Source organism: Zea mays, chromosome 5, assembly GCF_902167145.1.
Source record: "Zea mays cultivar B73 chromosome 5, Zm-B73-REFERENCE-NAM-5.0, whole genome shotgun sequence".
Lineage (NCBI taxonomy): Eukaryota > Viridiplantae > Streptophyta > Magnoliopsida > Poales > Poaceae > Zea > Zea mays.
The window spans coordinates 9,942,235-9,955,924 of NC_050100.1; the positions used below are offsets into that span (position 1 = coordinate 9,942,235).

General features: G+C 52.7%; 1 pseudogene; it reads left to right on the forward strand.

Moving 5' to 3' along the window:
* The first annotated feature begins 12,041 nt into the window (after positions 1–12,041).
* Positions 12,042–13,484, forward strand: LOC103627990 (heme-binding-like protein At3g10130, chloroplastic; annotated as a pseudogene).
* Positions 13,485–13,690: the final 206 nt, after the last annotated feature.

The following is a 13,690-nucleotide window of genomic DNA, read 5'->3' on the forward strand; positions in this document are numbered from 1 at the left end:
GACCTGGTCAATGATGAGCTGCGAGTCGCCACGAGCGTCGAGGCGCCAAACCCCTAGCTCGACGGCGATGCGCAGGCCATTAACCAAGGCCTCGTACTCGGCCACGTTGTTTGACGCCGGAAAATGGAGGCGCAATACGTAGCGCACATGTTTCCCAAGGGGTGAGATGAAGAGCAAGCCAGCACCTGCTCCTGTTTTCATCAACGACCCGTCAAAGTACATGTTCCAAAGTTCGGGTTGTATTGGGGCCGTCGGCAACTGGGTGTCAGTCCATTCAGCAAGGAAGTCGCCCAAGACTTGGGATTTTATGGCCTTCCGAGGGGCAAATGAAAGTGTTTCGCCCATGAGTTCCACTGCCCATTTTGCTATCCTCCCCGAGGCCTCTCGACTCTGAATGATTTCTCCCAGGGGGAAAGATGACACCACAGTAACCGGATGAGACTCGAAGTAGTGTCGCAGCTTCCGCCGTGTCAGAATCACTATGTACAGCAGCTTCAGGATTTGTGGGTAGCGGACTTTGGTCTCAGATAGCACTTCGTTGATGAAGTAGACTGGCCCCTGGACGAGTAGTGTGTGCCCTTCTTCTCGTCTCTCGACTACGACCGCAGCGCTAACCACCTGAGTGGTTGCGGCGACGTAAATCAAGAGGGCTTCTCCCGCAGCGGGGGGCACCAAGATGGGCGCATTTGTAAGGAGCGCCTTTAAGTTTCCGAGGGCTTCCTCGGCCTCGGGGGTCCAAGTGAAGCGCTCGGCCTTCCTTAAGAGGCGGTACAGGGGCAATCCCTTCTCGCCGAGGCGCGAGATGAAGCGGCTCAGAGCTGCAAGGCATCCCATGACCCTTTGTACTCCTTTCAAATCTTTGATGGGCCCCATGTTGGTGATGGCCGCGATTTTCTCCGGGTTGGCTTTGATGCCTCGTTCGGAGACGATGAACCCTAAGAGCATGCCTCAGGGGACTCCGAAGACACACTTCTCAGGATTGAGTTTTATGCTCTTCGCTTTCAGGCAACTGAATGTTACCTCAAAGTCAGAGAGGAGGTCGGAGACTTCCCTTGTTTTGACGATGATGTCATTGACGTAAGCCTCGACCGTTCTGCCGATGTGTTTTCCGAACACATGGTTCATGCACCTCTGGTAGGTGGCACCTGCATTCCTCAAGCCAAATGGCATTGTAGTATAACAATACATGATAAAAGGTGTGATGAAAGAAGTCGCGAGCTGGTCGGACTCTTTCATCTTGATTTGGTGATAGCCCGAGTAGGCATCGAGGAATGACAGGGTTTCACACCCAGCAGTGGAGTCCATAATTTGATCGATGCGAGGCAGAGGGTAGGGAACCTTCGGACATGCTTTGTTCCGACCAGTGTAGTCTACGCACATCCTCCATTTCCCACCCTTTTTCTTTACAAGCACAGGGTTAGCTAACCATTCGGGATGGAATACCTCTTTGATGAACCCTGCAGCCATCAGCTTGTGGACCTCCTCGACTATGGCTATGCGCTTTTCTTCATCAAAACGGTGCAGGGACTGCTTCACGGGTCGGGCCCCAGCTCGGATGTCCAGTGAGTGCTCGGAGACATCCCTCGGTATGCCTGGCATTTTCGAGAGACTCCACGCAAAAACTTCGGCGTTTGCGCGGAGAAAGTGGACGAGCACTGCTTCCTATTTAGGGTCGAGCTCGGAGCCGATCCTGACTTTCCTGCTGGCGTCGTTGCTGGGGTCGAGAGAGACAGACTTAACTGCCTCGGCCGGCTCGAAGTTGCCGGCGTGCCGCTTCACGTCGGGCGCCTCCTTAGAGAGGCAATCCATGTCAGCGATGAGAGCTTTGGACTCGGCGAGGGCCTCGGCGTACTCCACGCATTCCACATCGCACTCGTAAGCGTGGCGGTACATGGGTCCGACGGTGATGACTCCATTGGGGCCAGGCATCTTGAGCATGAGGTAAGTGTAGTTGGGGATGACCATGAACTTGGTGTAGCACGGTCTCCCTAGCACCGCATGATAGGTCCCTCGGAACCCAACTACCTCGAAGGTGAGGGTTTCCTTTCGGAAGTTGGAGGGAGTTCTGAAGCAGACGGGCAAGTCAACCTGTCCGAGGGGCAGGATACGCTTTCTGGGTGCGATCCCATGGAAGGGTGCTGCACCAGCCCAGATCTCGGACCGATCAACCCCCAAGAGCTCCAGGGTCTCGGTGTAGATGATGTTGAGGCTGCTGCCTCCGTCCATGAGGACCTTGGAGAGCCTAACGTTGCCGATGATCGGGTCAACGACGAGCAGGTACCTTCCTGGGCTCGGCATGAAGTCGGGGTGGTCGCCTTGGTCGAAGGTGATAGGCTTGTCGGACCAGTCTAGGTAGACTGGCGCTGCCACCCTCACCGAGCAGACCTCCCGGCGCTCTTGCTTGCGGTGCCGAGCCGAGGCGTTCGCCACCTGTCCGTCGTAGATCATGAAACAGTTATGGACCTCCGGGAACTCCTCTTCCTTGTTGCCCTCCTTGTGGTTGCCTTGGTCTTTGCCACCTTCTACCGAGGGTCCAGCCTTGTTGAAGTAGCACCGGAGCATGTCGCACTCCTCGAGGGTGTGCTTGACGGGACCCCGGTGATAGGGGCACGACCCCTTGAGCATCTTGTCGAACGCGTTGGCCCCTCCGGGAGGCTACCGAGGGTTCCTGTGTTCGGCAGCAGCGACGAAATCCATGTCGACGGCGTTGCGCTTCGCTTGCGCCTTCTTCTTGGCCTTGTTCTTTGCGCCACGCTGGGCAGATGCCTCGGGGGCGTCTTCCTTCTGCTCTCCCTGAGGCTACTTGTCTTTCCGGAAGATGGCTTCGACCGCCTCCTCGCCAGAGGCAAACTTGGTGGCGATGTCCATCAATTCGCTCGCCTTGGTAGGAGTCTTGCGCCCCAGTTTGCTCACCAGGTCTCGGCGAGTGGTGCCAGCGAGGAATGCCCCGATGACGTCCGAGTCGGTGATGTTGGGCAACTCGGTGCGCTGCTTGGAAAACCGCCGGATGTAGTCTCGCAGGGATTCCTCGGGCTGCTGGCGGCAACTTCGGAGATCCCATGAGTTCCCAGGGCATACGTATGTACCCTAGAAATTTCCAGCAAAAGCCTTGACCAGGTCGTCCCAGTCGGAGATCTGCGCAGGAGGCAGATGCTCCAGCCAGGCCCGAGCAGCGTCGGAGAGGAAAAGGGGGAGGTTGCGGATGATGAGGTTGTCATCGTCCGCCCCTCCCAACTGGCATGCCAGCCAGTAGTTCGCAAGCCACAACTTTGGCCTTGTCTCCCCCGAGTACTTGGTGATGGTAGTCGGGGCTCGGAAACGGGCCGGGAACGGCGCTCGTCGTATGGCCCGGCTGAAGACTCGCGGACCCAGTGGCTCGGGTGAGGGGCTTCGATCCTCCTCACTGTCGTAGCGTCCCCCACGCCTGGGATGGTAGCCTCGGCGCACCTTCTCCTCAAGGCAGGCTCGACGGTGGCGGCGGTGTTGCTCGGCGCCGAGGTGATCCGGGGCTGCGGGCGTCCCGTCCTATGTGCGCTCGGTGTGGACCGAGGCCTCCCGCATGCGTCGGGAGGACGCTGCGCGATGGTCCGAGGGGTCTCCTCACCTCCGGGAGGTAGAGCTCTCGGCTTGTCGGACAGCGGCGTCTTCCAGGAGGCCCTTGAGCTCGCCCTAGATACGTCGCCCTTCGGTGGTGGATGGCTCCGGCATCGCCCGAAGCAACATTGCTGCTGCGGCTAGGCTCTGGGCGGCCCCGTTGAAGGACAGGGGCGGCATCACCCTGACATCGTCAACAATGCGGCGCTGGACGTCCTGGGCCCGATGGCGTGCTCCTCCGACGAGTGTTTGGCCTGCCCATTCCTGCTCGATGTTTTGCCGGAGCTGCACAAGTCGCCCCGCTTCTTCGTCGAGCTTGGCCTACATCTCGTGGAGTTGCTCAAGTTGTGTGTCCTGACGCCCCGCAGGGACTTGGACCACGGCTAGCTCCCGCGGGATCTCAATGCGAGACGCAGGTGCAAGGGCGTCGTCACTTCCTGGCATGCCAAGGTGATTTTCTCCGTCATGATTCTCCTGATCGATGTGGTAGCATTCGCGAGTTGGGTCGCAACCCTCGTCGTCAAGGCTGTGACCATCATCAGAGCAGCCGGAGAGGCAGTAGTCACATGCGGACATGAAGTCGCACATGGCACCGGGATCACGAAGTCCGGAGAAATCCCAACTGACGTCGGGGTCGTCCTCTTCCTCGGAACCCGCGGGTCCGGAGGTTGAGACGACCATTAGTCGGTCCCAAGAGGACCACATATGGTACCCCGGAAGGTCAGGATATGCCCTAGCGAAAGCGCTCACCGAAGCGGGGTCACTTGGCAGATCGAAACTGAATCTAAAGGGAACAAGGTGGAAAACAGACGATACCTTTTGGTCGATGGACGGTGGCGAAGTCGCGTCGGGGACGGACTGCACCGTTACCGCAGGTACGAGGCTAATGCCCAGTAAGTCCTTCGCGAGGGTGCTGGCGTCATCAGTTCGCTTGAGGTTGGCCCGTTGCGGGGAGGCGACACCCGTCGTTGCCTCAGGTGCGAGGACAACACCCGACATGTCCCCTGCAGAGGTGCCAGTGTCATCGACTCGCCCTGGTTTGATAGCCGATGAGGTGTCGCCTCTTGCCTGGCCATGGTTGCCCCGTCTCCGTCTCCTCCGGCGAGGAGGGTGGCGGGGTAAACCCGGGTGTTCCTCTTCTGCCGCGGGGAGATGCCGTCGTCGAGTTCGCCTCCGCCGGGCAAGCCGTCGACCGTCGTTGTTGTCATGCTACGGAGGGAGCAGTGCCATGTCGTAGCTGCCATCGAGGGACATGAACTCGAGACTTCCGAAGCGGAGCACCGTCCCGGGCTGAAGAGGCTGCTAAAAGCTACCCATCTGGAACTCAACGGGAAAGTATTCGTTAACACGCAGCAAACCCCTACCTGGTGCGCCAACTGTCGGTGTTTCGGACCCGGGGGGCCCTCAGCCGGACCGACTAGTGAATTTTAGTGCCACGTGCCCCTGTCCAGATGGGTTGATGCAAGATGGAACATAAGCGATAGGATGAGGCTTATATTATCCTGCACCGGGGGGGATGCTTGCAGTAGAGGTTACAAGCGTTGCGGGAGAGCGAGAGCGAGAGTGAGAGAGAGAGAGAGAGGAGGAGGAGGAGAGGGATCGGCCTTGAGGCGAGCCGTCTGGGGCTGCCTCTACCGCGTCTCTCCTACTCTGCCTGCCTCCGCTCGTCTGCGTCGTGCGTCCGTGTGCTCGTACGTGCGTCTCTCGTCTCCCATCCCCCTTTCTCTTTTTTTCTCTCCCTCGCGGGGCCCTGGACACCCCCTTTTATAGACACAAGGAGATGCTTAGCTGTACGATGGGGGTGTAGCTTGGAGCTAACGTGGCTGGCAGGGAAGTGCCTTAAGCCCTGTACAGATAATAACGTGGCTGTCAGGGGAGCGCCTTGAGCCCTGTAGATGTACCGACGTGGCTGTCGGAGGAGTTCCTTGAGCCCTGTAGAGGTAATAACGTGGCCGTCGGAGGAGTGCCTTGAGCCCTGTAGTAGCTTAGCTGATGGTGCGGTATGGATCCTGCTGACGTTTCCTTGCTTCCGTAGGGGGTTGAGAGCAGCCGACGTCATGGGCGCACGCAGGGAACCATCATTACCTGTTACCGGAGTAACTTAGATGGGACATCGGTCTTGTTCCTTCGTAGCCTGAGGCGGCTAGCTAAGGGTAGGGCAATGATGGATCCCCAGTAGCGTAGCTGATACGATGCCGAGGTCGGGCAAGGCGGCGACTCCTCCGAGGCCAAGGCTGAGGCCGAGGCCCAGGGTCGGGCGAGGCAGAGACCTTCTCCCGAGGCCGAGGCCCAGGGTCGGGCGAGGCAGAGACCTTCTCCCGAGGCCGAGGTCGAGGCCGAGGCCTAGGGTCGGGCGAGGCGGAGACCTTCTCCCGAGGCCGAAGCTGAGGCCGAGGCCTGGGATTGGGCGAGGCGGAGCTCCCTGTTGCGCCCGAGGCCGAACTCGGGGGAGGTCGTGACTTGCTGTTGTCGGCCCTTCCCTGATAGCTGGCACAGTCGCCGGAGCAAGGTGAACAGCGCTGTTTTCCTGTCAGAACTGTCAGTAAAGGGGGCAAAGTGACTGCGGTCACTTCGACCTTGCTGACTGAGGCACGCGTGTCAGGATAAGGTGTCAGGCGATCCCCGCATTAAATGCGCATGCGATACGGTCAGTTGGTAAGGCGATTCGGACGAGGTCGCCGTACGACAAAGCTTGCCTGCGCTAGACTTTGGGTGAGCCGAGGGTGCGTCTGCTGACTGAGGGGACCCTCGGGCGAGGCGTGAGTTCGTCTAGGACTACTGTTCTTGCCCGAGGCTGGGCTCGGATGAGGTCGCGTCCCTTGGTAGACGAAGTCTGTGCTTTATCGGTCATTTATGGTTTGTTCTGAAGATGTTTTCTAGCCGGATTAAGGAGCATTGGGGGTACCCCTAATTACGGTCCCCGACAAAACGATAGCCCTGTAACAATCAATCATGATAAAAAGTTCAAAGTTAGAGACTCACTTGAGAGCTGTGATACTGAGGGCCCATAGTCAAGGAGAATGTAAGAAAACATTAGATGACTCGTTTTCTATAGTAATCAGTAGTTCATAGTTCAGGTAAAGGTTTAGATTGGAAGAATTATAAAGTTTAAAAATGTGGAGTTACTTACTTGGATTTGGTTTGGTTAAGCAAGGTTTACCTTCATCGATAGCGTACAATACATATGAATCCTTACATATCCATGTGAGATGCAAAACATAACTACTAAAGCTTGCGTTGAAACAATTAAACCCAAACTTAGTCATAGAACACTCACATAAAAGTACGCTAAGGTTCACTACTTGGTGGCATAAATCTTGAGTAGGAACCGAGATGAAAGCATTTGGTGCAGGTTTTCGAATACGTCCTTCTGAGGACGACTTCAGTAGCTGGGGCATCGGCACGGGGCGTCGAGGTAGAGGGCAGCTAGGGGGTGTCGAGGCAGAGGGTGGCGCTGGGCAGGAAATTGGCCCATTTAGACCAACGTTGCTTGTATGACAAAACCTATTTATGTAGAAACAGTCAGGCATGGCCCATTTAGACCAAAGTTGCTTGTATGACAGAACCTATTTATGTAGAAACAGTCAGGCAAAAGTTTTGTGCTGCGGCAAGTGCAGCCAGCTGTTGACCTGAATAAAAATAGAGCTAAGTATACAGAAATAGTGGTACATGCAGTTCTCAAAGATTAAGTTGAGATACAAAAATAAAAAATAGCACATAGCATTATAGCACAGATCAATCAAATAGAGCTAAGTATTAAGAGAGGAATAGAGAAAGCATGAAGTAACTAACCAAATCTTTGTGGAATAGGTAAGCATTCTTTTTTTCCTACTGAGAAACAGTTAACTGGTCGAATGCAGTCCATCCATGTTTGAAGCTCATAGAAGCCCAAATCATCTTTGACAAAAAAAAAGAAGATCATAGTTTCATTCTGATAAACAGTGTGATTATCATCCCCTAATACACGCGCCCTTTCATTTGAGCAGTGACCCGAGGAATGAATGCTAGCTCTGAATACAATGGAACACAATTATAGTAGTAGAGATTAACACAATTATAGTATATTAAGACACCTGATTACGTTTTTGTTCATCCAAGTTTGGAGGAGCTGAGCTTCTCCTAGCATGAAATTGTTGTACAAATTTTTATATTTAATAGATGTCATGTAAGTAGAAAGCAAAAGGTAATTTCTTCTATATAGCTTCTGCCCCAAGCTGGAGGTAAAAAGGGATAAGAAAATCATACCGACAACCCATTAATATTTATATACTACCAAATTTTATTTAATAGATGTCATGTAAGTAGAAAGCAAAAGGTAATTTCTTCTATATAGCTTCTGCCCCAAGCTAGAGGTAAAAAGGGATAAGAAAATCATACCGGCAACCCATTAATATTTATATACTACCAAATTGAAAGTTAACCCCTTTAATGGTTTCCCTGAAAAGAAATAAACAAGAAGAAAAATAAGGTGGTTAACCATGCGTGAGTGCAGGCTGGAAACTGGTGGTGTCGTGCTGCCCAACCTCTGGTGTCCTCCGTGGCCATTGCTGGGCTTTCTAAAGCTATAATTGAGATCCTAAATTCTCATCAAAACCATATCATCCCCTAGGGCGAGATCAAACCAATCATATGCATAGAGGCAGAGGGCAATTAGAAACAACGAGGGCAGTAATTTACCTGCGGTTGGTTGAGAGAAGAGGCTGGCCTGAGGTGCGCATGCCGCTCTTGCTGGTCGCCGCCTCTGCCTCCGCGGTGGCTGCCGAAGCTGTTGGACTGGTTGACGGGGGAGAGAGGTTCGACAGGGCTGGAAGCCTGGGAGTTCCTGCATGGCTAGGGGAACAGGAGAGCAAGCGAGGAGGACACCGAGGGGAGCGGCAGTCGCAGTTCGAGGCCGGTGGGAGCGGGGGGATGGGGGCGCTGAGGATCCCGAGCGGGCTAGGAGGGCGTCATGGCAGGGAGCTGTCGGGCGAGGGCGCGGCAGTCCGGTCACGACGTGCGAGGTGAGGGACGGGCGATGGACGCGGTGGGGAAGCATGTTGCCGGATCCCGGGGCGAGGGGCACGGACAACGGTGGGGAAGTGGATGCGCGCTGCCGGATCCGGTGGGAAAGGGCGCGGTCTCCGGCAGGGAAATGGGGAAGGGCTTGGACGGAGGGCGGGAATGGCGTCGCACTGTGGTGGGGAATGGTGTGGACGGTGGGCGGAAATGGCGTGGACGCGATGGGGAAGCGCGCTGCAAGTTGCGGTGGGGAAGGGCGGGGGCATGGTGAAGCCTATTGTGGAGCGAGATCTCGGCGGCGCTCGAGGACGCGATGGTGTATGCTGCTCCGAGGACGGGGGGAAGACGACGGCTCCGAGGACGAGGGCGAGGGGGTGCGCCGAGGCAGGGGCACGGTATCGCGGGGGAGACATCATTTGTTGTAGCGGATCTCGGACGAGCGGGGCATGTATGACGGTGGCGGGGATGGGGCAGGAGAGTGGATGGCGGGCGACGTGGGGGAGGCGGGATGAGTGGAGGGGATGACGCGGCGGCCGTGGCGGCGGACGCGAGCAGGGCAAGGGAATCGCGAGCGCAAGCGTGGTCCGCGCTCTGGCGGGGCACGGTGAAGCATGTGGACGTACTCGTTAGAGACATATAGAGTAGTAGAGATTTCTTACTGTTATTATATATATTATATATACGCATGATGCGCGTCCGCTAACACGTAAGATATATAGTGCGAGGAAATAAACATAATCAATCTGCCGTGTCTCCTGCACCATGCGTACATAGTATCAGATAATGCGTACGGGACTTGGGATTTTAGTGCACTAAAGTGTGGGCCATCACGTAAGGTGTACTCTCGAACGATTCTGTGTTTTTTCATTAAAAAAATAAGCTAATAAGCAGTTTGCTTCTATATGCGCTTCAATTTGCACGGCACCGGCGGCCGGCGCGGGCGCGGCCACTTTCTTCGCTGATAGATGCTGAATTTCTGGCCGCCGTAGTAGACAGCTTCACTAAAACCCGCAAGCTGCGTTGATTGGCCTGGCTAGTTTTCTACTAGCAATCTAGCAAGTACATTTCCCCTTCGATCTTAGATTAAAGTTTTCAAACTAGTCCTAAGCCACGTAAGAGTTTGAAATCAATCGGGCGAAAGAATGTCTTATAGCCAAATGCCAGTGTGTGTGCTTGGCTCCTTCAAGGCGGCAGTTTTGGTTACTCAGTCTCATGCTAGCTACTACTTATTAGTAACAGGACTGGTAGCAATTAGCAAATCTGTTACCTACACTTTCTGATATGTGAACGGCATTATTTTGCTTACACCACAATGCGCCACATAAACACATCTCTCACGTCTTGTGAGTTGTGATCTCGGGATCAAGAGGGGGCACGCAGATCGATGCGCAAAAGGCTTCGTGGAATACCGGCAAGGAAGCTGCCATGGGATATTCTAGATTCAAATCACTGGTGCAATTTGCAAACCTCACCTGCTGCCATACTGTTGGCAAAAGAGCGCTTCCTGACATGTTGTTGGCGTTGCTCGAGCGGCAAGCTCCACGGGAATTCCTCAACTGCTTCCTCCTTCCGGATGGAACACGAGTCCGTGACCGTGAGTGGAGTTGCCATGTGTGGATGAATATGGCACGGCTGATCCGGCTGCTATGCTTAGGGTGTGCCAGAAAAAATATTAAAAAAGAAAAAAAAAAGAGTTAGCAAGACTTAAGCTTTAAATGATAATCTAAGAAATAATACTTACATCACTATACTAACTACTATTATATGATTTTAGTGTGTGCCATAGCCTATATAGACCATCCGCTGGATCCACTTCTGGTCATCGCTTTGAAGTGATGCAGGAGTACCCCGCATACTAGTACTACTTCATTAGCTAAATAAAACAAAAGGTCTGGGGACTGGGGGTACCGTGCTGTTAAAGTCCGACAGTATTCTCTCTTTAATTTCCACTGGCCGTTCAATTATCAAGCAATATATAAACGATGCTCACGCAAGAAAGGAAACGCTTCACAAAACGATTTGTTTAGCCAATCCTTTTGTGAAGCAAATGCTACACAGTGGAGTGAGAACAAAAAAAACAGTACTGATCTAGGAGAGACTAGTTGGTCTTTTCAATAACAAGAATATATAAAATATGGACATTTAAATTTAAGGTGGTTAGACACGTTCCGCCCACTAGGCTCGTTTCCTGACGAATAGCAGGAGACTATAAACAAATTATAAATCAATGCGGTGTTACAAAGTCGAATCAGCTTTTAAAAACACGTCATAAATAAATGATGTTTCGAGGGAGATCGCCCCAGACCAAAGTTGGGATTGATCACATATTATGAAAGATAATAAGGCCCTCAATCATACAACACTTCCATGGGATAACACAAACATGACTGCCAGAACTTTGACGCTTTGTATGAAGCTTCAAAATAGGTCCAACAAACGTGCTCACGCTGGGGTTGCAAGGTAGACACGATTGCAGAACACTGTGCCTGATTGTATGGGCACAGGGAATAAGGAGGAACTGAGAGGACTGAAAAGGATTTTTGACTCATTGGAGATTTTATTCCCTTTGGCTCTACAGCAAAACAAGCATAGCCCGATGGTTCTTCACGCGACAGCTAGAATCTCTCCGCAGTAGTCTTCTGATATTTTCTGATACGTGGGATCTCGAGAAACATACTAAATTTGCGAATGGAAAATGGTACAAGAGATATTTAGGCGAGTCATTTTCAAATGGTACAAGAGATCATCCATGCAGTGCAAGGAGACTAAGCACATGTTTAGACCCCCTATGGAATAATTGATGTTTAGACCCCCTATGGAATAATTGATGTTTTGCTGTATAAATAAATCTCTACTACTATTAAGAGACTATCGTAGGCGTCCACAGCGGTGGGTGGTGCACGGTTCTGCCGCGCGCGTCTGCGCCCCTCCCCACCCTGAAATCTCGCAGCGCATCAATGGAAGGTCGCCCGTGCGTTGCGCCACCTCGTCATCAGCCGCGATGCCTCCTCCTGCCCCATGAATCTCGTCTCCCCCTGTCTCCGTGAATCTCGCCAGCCCCGCCCCTGCAAATCTCGTCGTCGCCATTATCTCAACCCATCCACCGCCTCCTCTCCAACAGCAAGCGCCGCCGCCGCCTCGCTGCACGAGAGTGGGAGCAGAACCCGGCGCTAACGATGTACCTACCATCGCTAACGTGTCGGTCCATGGACCCCGTCGCCACCATGCACAGTAAGTACCAGTACCATCCCCGCGAGGTAGAGTTCAGCTACAAGAGCACGCCCCTGCCCCTGCGACTCACCCCCTCCCCCACCCATGGCGGCGGTGAAAGGCACCGGCGAAGATTTATTAGGGTTTGGGGTTTTTGCGGTTGACTCTGAACCCCGTCGTCGCTGCTCGTGCAGGAGGCCTTGAGCTCCCAGTCCGTGATCCAGCTGCGGGGAAATCAAATGGTGTCGTCGCCGCTGTGCTCCGCTTCCCCACGGCCGCTTCGAGCCCCAGGCCAGCCTCCCTGAGACGTCCGCTCGCCGCGGACGGTCGTCGTGGCCGCAGGCACCCGTGTGAGCGGAGCGGAGGCCCGCACGTCGCTGGTGCTGGCCTTGGCCTCGCATGCGCTCTCCGCCTCGCAGCGCCGCTTCGCCGAGCTCGCCGATGAGGCCGCCAAGTAAGCCTTCCCGTCCGGCCGCTTCGAGCCCCGCACCCTCGAGGAGGCCCTCATGTCTGGTCGGTAATAAATGAATGGCAGCAGCTTGTACCTCCAAATCGTAGAATCCTCAGGATTTTAGGCCACAATTTCTGAGTTAGATTCATGTACTTTTTTTGCAGTGCCTGATCTCGAGACAGTTCCGTTGCGCATACTGAAGCGTAAGGCAGAGTACGAGATCAAAGAAGTGGAGGTAATTGTTCTAATATGTGGTTGCTTTTCGACCATTGGTTAAAGAAATTTGTGCATGTGTGGAAATGGAACCCATTAGAATATGATAATACTATGAGGTTCACTGAATGATAGTGTCTTCTGTTGTGAACTCTCATCAGTCATACTTCGTTGCTGAAACGACGATGCCCGAAAGATCTGGGTTCGATTTCAGTGGGTCATCTCAGTCGTTCAACGTGCTGGCATCATATTTATTCGGTAAGGTATTTGCCACGTTTCTACCATGGTCCAGACGTCCATTCCCTTGTTGTTTCATTGGATAGTCATGGTCTGATGTTAATTGACTTCATCATTGGCATTCTAGCTTCAGAATACTGCCTCTGAGCAAATGGAAATGACAACACCTGTTTTTACTCGGAAGGGTGAGTTAAACAGCCAATCAATGGACATGACCCCAGTGATAACAAAAAAGGTGCAGTTTGGCTTTCACTTGTGCCATTGTTTTGAGCTGCCCTTGTTTCGCCATTCAGGTTACTTCTTTATCTGGAAAGTTATGAAGTTTTACCTATCCTTTTTGTGCATTGTCACCTGCAGTCAGCTGGTACAAATAAATGGAAAATGTCATTTGTGATGCCAGCGAAGTATGGTTCCAATTTGCCTCGCCCAAAAGATCCTTTTGTGACTATCAAGGAGGTGCCCTGCAAAATAGTTGTCGTTGCAGCCTTTTCAGGTTCATAATATTTTACTTCTATCATACCCATTTCATAGCTATATGTGATTAAGAAGCTATATATTCAGAGTCAAGTACATAATTTATAGGTACAAAATTTTAAATCTTTTTCAGTATTTGTAATGAAAAAACAGAAATACTCTGTATCAATTTTCTGTGCCTTTTCTTCTGTTGATTACTCAAGATCCTTTTTGCTGCAGAAATCATAATGATAGATAATTAATCTACTGAAACATTTGTATGGAGCGTACCATTTTTTATCACTAACCACATGCCTTTTGTTTTTAGTCAGGAAATAGTTTAGAACGATAGGAATTTTTGTGTTCCTTCCCAATTCAAAACACCAACACGATCCAGAGGCCATAGCAAATGTCAAAAGCTAACCCACAACTGAAGCATGATTTGAGTCATGGTATTTAGCCTTTTTATATTAAAAGGAAAAATGGAATGCATAGTGATAGTCGCCTAGAGGGGGGTGAATAGGGCGAAACTGA